Here is a 10,463-nt window from a genome sequence, read left to right as displayed (position 1 = left end):
TACAGTGTCTTTTAAAGTTTTTATTTAACTATGGTTATAGTTAACTTGCATCCTCACTTCAACTAGACCTTGCATTATAGTTTCGTAAATTATTTTCTTTGAATGTAGTTGGAAAGTTAACCTCAACGAGGTCTTTCTAGATAAGTTCCACTTGCTTACATTTAAGCCAGGAAAACAAATAGGTTATTCCTATATATTAGGGTTAACAACTTCATTTTTTTTAATGATTTTTTTTGTAAGTTAATGTACTTGTGGTGCCCTCAGGACATGAATATTATCAGGTGGACATTTTAAAACCATTCTGTCATCTTCTGTTTTCCTTGCATGTTTGTGTTGAAGCTCTTGCTGAAGCACCTGTGCAGGAGTGTGTTTCTCCGCAGTGCTTCTGGCTGAGGAACCAGTTGGGGGGCAGGTGCTGGTCCCCTGCGCTCAGCCTGGCTGGGCGAGGATGTGGGAGCGGGAAGAGCAGCTCCTCCTGCAGCTGCTGGATACGGCAACCCTAGTAAGAGCCCTTGCTCGAGAAAGAGTACAGGAGGTAAAATTGCTCTGATCAGTAAGCCCTGTCTTACCCCTCCTCTGCATTGTTCTTCTGTCCCATCTGCAGTTTTCACCTACGTATTTCAAAAACATGTAAATAAAATACAAATTGTACTTCATTTGGGTTTAATCTTAAAGCGGTTAGGAGCGTATTTTAGTTGCTTGGTATTTCTACATATAGGTTACTGTCCTAGAAGACAATTTGTTCGCAGGGCATGTTATCATACCATGGTTTAAATGTAGTGGTCAAGATAATGAAGTTGTCTTGCTGATGTGATGGTTATGTGATTATGCTCTATGTAAAAATGTATTGAAACTTACCCAGTTATGTGGGGAGTCTGAATAATAAGATTGCATAACTTAACTCTTGCAAGTTATTATATTGGATCTGAATAAAAGAGGCTTTGATTTTTTTTTTTTTTTTTTTAGGTACTTTCTCCCAGCATGTTGCCTCTTCCTTAGGTATAGTAATGCTGGAGTTGGTGTTCATGCAGAATTTAAGTATGTTCAAACACTTTAGTTATAGCTAAAACGCTTCATTCTCTATGAACGATCACTTTGTCTTGTAAAATATTGTGGTATGCTATCATTTAAGTGGTACCACAATGTTGGGCTTGTCTGGGGATTTTTTGAGTTGTGTTTTTTTGCATGACATACCTTGCACTCTGAAGATGGAAGCTGTAATGGTTTGATAATGTTGACTATTGAGGTGAACCTTTAATCTTTTGTGCAATTAGTTCTGCTTTACTCATCCTGAAGTCTTACATGTACTGTATAAGATTCCATATCCATTTAACACTAAATAAATTTAATTCACTGGTTTTCTAGTAGTATGGGAGTAATTACAGGTGTAATATGTTGTTTTGGATGTAAGCATGCACAGTAATATAAATTTCATAATTAGAGGGGAAAAGAATTTAGACAAGCTTTTGACAGATGACATTGTTAGTGCTGTGGAAATGTGTAGTTTGGTCTTTGGAACTAAAATCTGGCTAACAGTTTTCACTATCAATGCAAATGTTTGAATAACAGCTTCAAGCTTATTTCTAGATTTTTGCATTTGAAACTACATTATCTATCCCAAAGCTGAAATAGAAAACTGCCTTAAGTTAGTTTTGTAAAATGAGTGATAACATGAAAATTCTGACCTTTCATTGAGTGCGTTGCCTAACTGAGCAATTATAAATGTCCTGCTTAGATTGCTTGTCATGTGGCAGTAAGCAAATAGTTTTATTTCAATAGGACCACTTAGTGATTTCCAAAAGCGGTCTTATATAGGTTTAAATATATATGAGCACTAGAGGGCAGGAAAGCAACTAAAAATCCAAGGTGGTGAAATTCTAGAAGGTATTTGGGGAGCACAAGTTATAATAATTGCTTCTGAAAATTCTACTGATACAGGCTGCAAAACAAAAAAAAATCCTCCATTAGTTGTTAAAAACACTTAACTAGTATAAAAGTTATTGCAACTAAGCAAAGTGAAAGTATTTTTCTTAACTTTATTTATAACTTAAAGCCTAATTTTTAGAAGTTCAAAAGTAATTTATCAAGCCAATGGATAACTGTATGCAAGAGATGTTCAAGGGGTTTCCAATTGAGATAATTTTTATAGAAAGAGGTGTTCGTCTTTACTACCTTGAGCTTACTCCTTAAGTCACATGGTGCATCCATGCACATTCCTTTCCTCCCTCCCGCCCGTCATTCACCAAGAAGCTGAGGACAAGAGGAAGAGGTGATTCATCCAGGAGCATGGTATTGCTAGGGAGGGTTCTGCACCTTATGAGCAATTTCCCCTTTATCTGGCTGTCTCCTGAACTTAATAGGATAATAAAACAGTTTTTCTCTCTTGTTGGAAATGACAAGAGTCCCCTGGGTGGCTTGCCTTCTGCTTCCTAGTGGAAAAGCGTAGAGGCCCAATGTGCACTCTCTAGTGCAGCCTTAGCAGAGACGAGTGCTTTCTCACCTCCCGTGATCTGGCCAGTCCGCCCTGCGGTGCTGCTTTGCGCTGTACCCCCTGCGCCCGCCGAGGTGCAGCAGAGGGAAGAGCTGGGGCCGCAGGTGCCGCGGGGGAACGGGCTCCCGTGGCCCCTCCGCAGCGAGCGCAGGCAGGGGCGCCGCTCCCTCAGCCGCGCTGGCGCTGCAGGCACCGGGAGCAGAACGGGAAAGGCACGTGGGTGACCGGCTCGAAGTTGGTGTGCTGCCCCAGGAGGGGGACACGGTTGGAAACTGGAAGAAGCAGGTGGGAGTGGTGAGACAATAAGAAGTAATAACATAGATTTCTTTGGGTATTGCCATAAGTTCTCAAGAGTTATAGTAGAACTGTTAATGATTGTTAGGAATGGCTAAGATAATGATAGTACATTGGCTTCCACCTGTGGTAGGAATCATCTCTGTCGCATTTTGAGTCAAAACCAAAAGCCAACAGCTGTTGATTATCCAGGGTTATCCAAATAGCTACTCCTGAGAAGAACATGCATGTTTAGGAGCAGAAAGTTGCACCAACTCAGAGCATTAATGAGCTAAAACCTGGGACATGAGTGCAAGAAAAAGAACTAGGATTCAGACTGAAAGTAAATGTCTTATACCATAGGTCTTAAAAAAACATTGTTTTGTTTTTAAGCACTGGTTATCCAATAACTATTATTAATAAATGAAAATATATCTCATAAAATTATTTGCCTGGGTTGTGCCAGCAGTAGGGCATGGTGAGGAGGATGTTGTAACTTTAATGCAGACGGAAGGATGGAAGTAGAGGGCAGGTGCATGTTTCCTTTTTGTGGTGTGTAATGTTGGAAGTGCTGTGCATAATCTGCAGCAGTAACCAGGCGAGGAGTGAGTGCAGTTCAGGTGTGTTTCAACTGGGGTCTTAATGGGGATAGGGTAAAAGGGGTGCTTTCCAAGTGTGGTCAAGTGCAATGTGTGTGACACTTTTAAGTTAAGAGTTTAAAAACTGCTGCTGTTGGGGGGGAAAAAAGTGATTAAATCCTTTTGTTTTAGGTAATAAATATCAATGACAATGCACCTTTTTCATAAAACAAACACTAATTCAGAAGTCAAGGACAAGAACTGGGAGACTTTGTAGTACCTTACAAAGCAACAAAAACTCACAAGTAAAAAAATCTAAGAACAGTTTAACTCACAGCGTAATCTCAATAGTAAGGTAAGAGACCTCTTAACCACATGTTAGAAAATGTTATGTAATGCAAAGATTATAAAACAGTAATCACACATAGAAATAAATTTGACTTTAAGGAAATAGTAATGAAGCTTATTTCTAAAGATTAAGAATGTGAAAATGTATTAGATGTTCAAAAATGGAGATTTTTCTTAAAAAAAAAAAAAAAAAAAAAAAAAAGGAGGGGTCTCTTTTGGAGGCAAGAGCTCTATGAATGGAGGAAAGTACTGCTCTTAAAGGTAGTGAAGAGTAAGTCAGATTGGTGAATTTCTAAACTGATTCTAAAAAGTGAACCTCCTATCCCAAGCTGCCACTTAAGTATCTTAAATGTCTTTAAAAGCCTATGAGTGTGTGTATAATGAGACCAGAATTGAAATGGTGTGGCAGAATGGTGGATGCAACTCTGGGAATAATCCATTATGGATAAGGATTGGACAAAAACAGGGAAACCTACTGTCTTCATGTAACAGCATAATAGACCATATTCCAAAAGCAACATGTCTTCTGAAATATTGCCTACTGTTAATGATGTACTTGATCGATTATAACATATGGAACACCTAGTTAAAAGGGCAGCTGTTTGTAAAATGCAGAAATAAATAATAGTAGCTTCAGATCTGGACTGATTGTAAGGGCGACTCCATATTTATGCAAAAGGAATGATTTATACAGGGATAGACTTTTAAACCAGCTATCAACAGTTTTATATTTAAAAGCACAAATATCCTACCATAGGCAAGTAGTCCAGTAGTAATCACAAAAATAATTTGCAAGAGGGTGCACATGGCAACTACTAATATCCAAGGACTAATGCAAGCGGTGGGTAGACAAACAGCCGTGCCTTAGGCTGCGCCTGTGCCCTGCCCTCCGAGCCGCCCCGCACCTCCCAGGGAACGCCGGCCTTCCATAAAGCAGTTCAGCAAAATACACGAGTGAAGTACTCGGGCTTCAGGTTTTGGTTGTATTACTTTTTCTGAAAAGAGGAAAGAGTAAATGATGCAATGTTTGCCAAATAGTTTAAATATTGTTTAAAATTGTGTAACAGGGTGGATTGTTATGTATTACAGATGTTTTATCAGTAATTTATGCAGTATCAATAAATAACATTTTTTAATTAAAAAAGAATGCCTGTGAAAAATAATGAATGCTCAATACGTCTCCTTTGCTGCATTGATTTTTCAGTAGAGTTTTTGAGGGTTTCAGCATCTTTAGCCTACTTGAAATACTATTAAGGTAGTGAGGTTTGGACTCACTAATTATTAGTTTTAGTATAAATGTTCATGTATCTGTAAAGGTGGTAAAACATCATGTTTTTTTCTTCTGAATACTGTTGCTTTCAAAAAAAAAAAAAAAATCAAAGCTCAGCTTATGCATGCCCTACCTTAGCAAAAACTTTAAAGTTATTAGCAGCTGGCTCTCAAATTCTGACACAATTAATTCTCCCCTTTTCTGTCTAATTCTGGAGGAAAAATGTAACCAGTTTTTCCCAAGCAAATTCATGATGTATCATCTTTAGGTTTAAAACTTTATTTTAGTTTAGTTTACTCTCTTTTATACTGTTTCCTTCTCTCTTTGGCCTAGCAGAGTTGTTACGTAGTTACCTGTGGCTTATCTTAGATCTACCTAAAAATAGCATTACTGTTGTCACTCCCTTGTACAGAGGTCAAAATAAGGGTTAGCATGTGTTGCTACACGGAAAAGGCTATGCATAGATCTTTTTTTTTTTCTCTGAAATTTTATTCCTTGCACTGAGATTTTGCTTGTTTGCAGGAGGGCTTGTGGCTAGTTCAGGAAGATTCCGAAGGCCGGGTGACTTGTCTCTGTTCCTGAGGTGACCTTTCCTGAAGAGCAGTGCCCAGCCCAGGAACTGTCAACACTGAAGGTAGCTCCTTATGTGTCAAACAAAGCACCAAACAAGTAGTGTTGAAGTCTGCATCTACCTTAGGGACATGTCCTTTTATCGGTGGCTTTTTGGGCCCCTCAGGCCAGCAAGGTCCTGCAGTCTGTAACAAATGCCTCACTATTCTGCTACTTCTGTCCAGCTGTAGAATCTGTACCTGAAGAAGTGCTCTAAGTCTGTTTTGTGTGTTTCCCCTGGTTGAGGTTCCATAATCTGAAATATTTGCATTGTTTTAGATGGCATGTGACAAAAATATGCATGTCCTAAAAAAGGAGCAGCTTCCATGAGGATCTATAGATGAACATTTTTATTGCTGGAAATTCCCATGTTTTGTATTGAAAAGAATTCCAGCGAGTAATTTTAAGCCTTGTATTTGAGAGAGATAAAGAGGGATAACAGTGTATACATATTTTTAGAGCTCTTCGTTTTAGAGAACTTTTTTTGCTTTGAAATAGGCTATTTCTATTCTAAAAATGGTAGTAAGATTATGCTATAGTAATAGCAGTTTGGCATTTTAAGAAGTTTCGAATTAATAAGGAGAATCAGAAGAGAGACTATTTTTAGGTTCTGTTTACTGTTTAGGATTAAATACATTAAGTAGAGAAGCCTGTACCACTAATTGTTAAGAACACAATAAGCCAATCTGCATACTCTGCATACTAACAATTTTAATGTGAAATGCATAGCTCTGTATGCCCAAAGCAGTGCAAGGGAGACCACCAGTTCTGACAGTCAGTCATTCGCATTTCCCACTGTTTTGCTCTATTGTAAAAAGTTGTGAGAAGCTGCTCTCAAGGCCACACATACAATGTGCTTTATTGGTTGTTACTGAGGCATGATCAGACATCTATGCTGAAACTGCCAGCCTGAAAGAAATGCTACTTGATGGCATCTGGCAGCCTGGCTTTGCTACAGATAAATTTATGAGCTGTGAAAGATGGTCAAATTAACATCTTCTGCATTCTTGATAGGATTAGAGTTTGTGGGACAAGCAGCCATTTGCATATTGCCCTGACTTACCACACTAGTCTTGTGTTCAGGGCTCATCCTAATCGATTTTTGTGGGGGGTCTTTTTCCTTTTGCATCCAAACTTTTTTTTTTTTTTTTTTTTAGCCACTAGTGGCAGCAACAGAGATGTGCTGCTTTAACAGACCTCTAGCAGAAGTTGTACGTTGGGGTCTGACTTCTTTGAGTTAATGCAAATTGAGAGTAGCAGCAGCTGCAGTAAACGCTGTCCTCACGTGGGGAAGATGGTCTTTGCTGGGGATGAGCTCACACAAAGTTGAATGACTGATGCACTTCTATAAGAGCATGCACAAGTTTTCACTAACAGTTACAAAAAAAAAATCTGATCTAAACTATCTTGCTACAGCTTACTAAGAAAAGACTTCAGGCAGTTAAGATTCTTGGAAAGCTTCATTTAATGAATAAAAAGGTGATTAAACTTCCTGAGGGTCACAACAGGAAGGAAAGGGTCACCCGTGCTCTGGCCACACTGCACCTCAGCAGGCTGGAGTGAGGCTGGGGAAGGGACCTGTGGGGGCACCAGGACAGGCACGTGGCCCGGGGCACAGGGGCGGCCACTGTCCCTGCCTTGGGATTGCCCTGAGCCTTCAGATGGGAGCAGGGGTGAGGTGGATAGGGAGAGTGTAAAAGGAAACAAAAGGGCTTTGCAGCTCAGCTAAATGAAAGGATGAAAGGATGCACATCATATTTAATTTGTGTTCTGGATCAAGATGCTCTGTGGGAAGCTAGAGGCTCATGTTAATGAGGTCGAGATTTTTGTCATCACAGACAAAAGAAACCCTATTTTTACTTTAGTAGCCAATCTCATTAAACATTTAAATTGAGTAATCAACTCCTTTATTTTTCTGCCCTCTAGTTTAGTTTTCCAGTTACAGGTATGTGGTTTAAATGTGACCCGCTGTGGTAGGAAACTGGAAGGTTTATTTCAGCTGGCTCCCTACCTATGGGGCTGGAAAAGGCAGAGAGTAGCCAGCCCAAGTCCAGAAAACACAACTGGCAACTTTTATAGATAGAAAGCAAACAGAAGTACAAATAATTCTCTGCAGCTGCACATATTTGACAATTTTGTGCTGCCTTGCTGCAACAGAAAAGTGTTAGAAAGCTCCAGAATTTGCTATGTTCCCTGACCTGTCAGAACTTCTGAAAGGTGGTCAGTAATCACATGCAAATGCAAACATCTGATAAGGTTAACTGTAGATACTAAACAAAAGGGAGGAAAGCATGTCATCTTATATAATAACACGTGCCTATTTTCCTCTTCCCATTAAGTATGAGAATATCTGTGTTCTGCCTTTTATTGTATCACTGATGGTTAACTATTTAGATAATACCTATTGCTTGACCATATGCAATCAGCAGCTCTTTCCATGATGAGACAACAGCTGGGTGAGTTCTGTTTTTTCACATGCCTCTTCCCTATAAATACTGCATTTGATCTTTTCTACTGTATTTCCTTAATAATATCCTTACAAAATATGAATATGCAGACATTGGGAATTAAAATTTCACTTTGCTTGCTAGGAATCTCCCTCTTCAATTCCAGATGGTCTTTTTTTTTTTTTTTTCCCTAGCACCCTAGAGAGGCTGATCTTGAGATCCAAGATCAGAGTATGAGCCTGTCTCTCAAAGGATTTGAGTATGTTATCTAACACTAAAGAGAAACCAGTTTAAAACAGTTTTAAAAAATGATGCTTTCTTTCTTTACACATTAGGTACGTTTTCTTCTTCGGTTGTAATTTTTTCTGCATTAAGGACTGTCTCTACCCCTGTACATCTAATTAATCTTGTCCAGGCCCTTCAGATACTACCATAATACAAATGATAAGCAGATACAGTTTTATCCCTGTAGACCCCAAGTACAACTTACCTGCAGCAGACCTCTGCTTTTTTTTTTTTTTTTTTTGGCTTCCAGACTCCTTCCGTGGTGCTTGGGAACCCAGCTGAGGGCCCTCTGGTCCCCTCTGGATGCTCCAGTGAATGTGCCTGGAGAGTTTGGTGCTTACACTGGGTCTTCCTAATTCAGCTGCATAAATTCCCTGTCCCTGATTCTAGGGACTATGTTGTTGGCTATTTTGAATTCAACCTTTATTCAGAGCAAGTTTAGAAAAACATAAATAAATGAATCTTTGAGTAAGTGAATGGTATTCAGCTGCAAGACTTGACTCAAAAGTTGAGTATATTGACTTGCAGCCAACTTTAACAAGATTTCACTCACCGTGTCTTTGAAGAGCATGTTTGACTGTCTTCAACTTCCGTATGCCCTCTTCCCTAATACTGCCACAGCATTTGGGGGAACTGACCCAGCTGAAACCTTCCCCTTCCCTGGGAGACTTAGATCTGGATGGTTTTCCTGATCTTCCTCAGAGCGTGGCTGCATTAACACTAGTACTAACATAAAAAATGGGGAATGGAGAAAAGACAGAAGGACAAGGCTAGCTCTTTCAGCAGCAAGGCCAGCTTCTGCTGAGTGACACTGATGGTGGATTCCTGGCGTAAGCAATGTTCTCCAGCCTTGATACCCATGTACTACATAACCAGGTTAGCTGAACAAGCATGTAATGAAAAGGACATCCAGGGTTCAGAGCAGAGCCTGTTCCTGATGTAAAATTAGGTTGTGCCTTCTCGCTATGCTGATTTCTTTTTGCTCTCAGTGATGTGTGATGGATCTATTTTCATTTAACCTTACGTAGGAGTTAGCTTCAAGCTTCCAGGAATGAGTATGCTACAATATTTGAAAGAAACTACCCAGAAAACAAATTGTTTTGGGGAAGCTCTTGCTTGCGGCTGCTATTGGAGCTGCTGTTACTCCTGCTTTCATTCAGCCTCGCAGATCACTCCAGGGAGATACAGGAGACTCCGAGCAAGGAAGGTAAGAGTTAGCTAGACTCTCCTGCAAGTCTGAGCATCTTACAAACTTGTGAGGCCTTGCCATGTTGAGGGTGCAGCCTCCACTGTGGCATCCCACCCTGCACTGAACATACCAGCTGTGGTCCTACCGATTGTGAGGTGACGACTCCCAAAAACCAACCCACTGCAGGTAACAGGGCATGACCACAATGCCCAGAGATTTTCACTGCGGCAGGTGTCCCTGCAAAGCCTGGTGGTTATCTTGGCTGCCACAGGTGGCCCTGTGATGCCCAGCAGCTATTTCAGCTGCTCTGGGTGGCCCCATGATACTCAGCAGCCATTTTGTCTGTGGCAGGGCACCCCCCCCAAAGCCCAGCAGCCATTTTAGTCTTGGCAAGTGGCTACCACAGGTTTCTGGGCTGCTTCATGTTGCAGGGAGGAGCACAAGTCTCACCAACTCTATTTGTCAAATAACTTCCTAAAACAGCATGTTTTTGTTTGTTTCCTGATGCTGTTTTCCTACATGACTATAGAACTCTGAAGTTCTTGGCTAAGGGAAGTGCAGAAGTCACTCCAACAAAATGCCATATTACCACCTGACAGAGATGTAAATGCCCCCCAAAGCTATTAAAATGCAGTTGATATGGATGTTTCTAGCTACAGTGGCCTGCAGGATTGCGCTCATTGGCCCCTCGCTGGGTGGGATGACATGAGGCCCCGCATTCAATAGGGCCCTCCGTCCGCCCGAATGTCTGCTGAGGGCTGCGAGAGAATAGAGGCGAGCGGAGAAGACGTCCACACAACATGGGCTGCGGCCCAATGAAAACACAGGCTGCCTCAGCTGGGGATAAAAGAACTTAAAAAACAAAAAGGGAGGGAGAGGGAGCCTGTAATCCTGGAGCTACTGTTAACGGGAGATGAATCGCAAGAGACCATTTCATGCTGAGGCACTTTAGAGAGCAGAATCCCAAAGAGCC

The sequence above is a fragment of the Tinamus guttatus genome, unplaced genomic scaffold (genome assembly GCF_059628265.1).
Source record: "Tinamus guttatus ecotype Peru unplaced genomic scaffold, ASM5962826v1 Tinamus_guttatus_pri_ptg000314l, whole genome shotgun sequence".
Taxonomy (NCBI): domain Eukaryota; kingdom Metazoa; phylum Chordata; class Aves; order Tinamiformes; family Tinamidae; genus Tinamus; species Tinamus guttatus.
Note: the sequence above shows the minus strand (reverse complement) of the source record.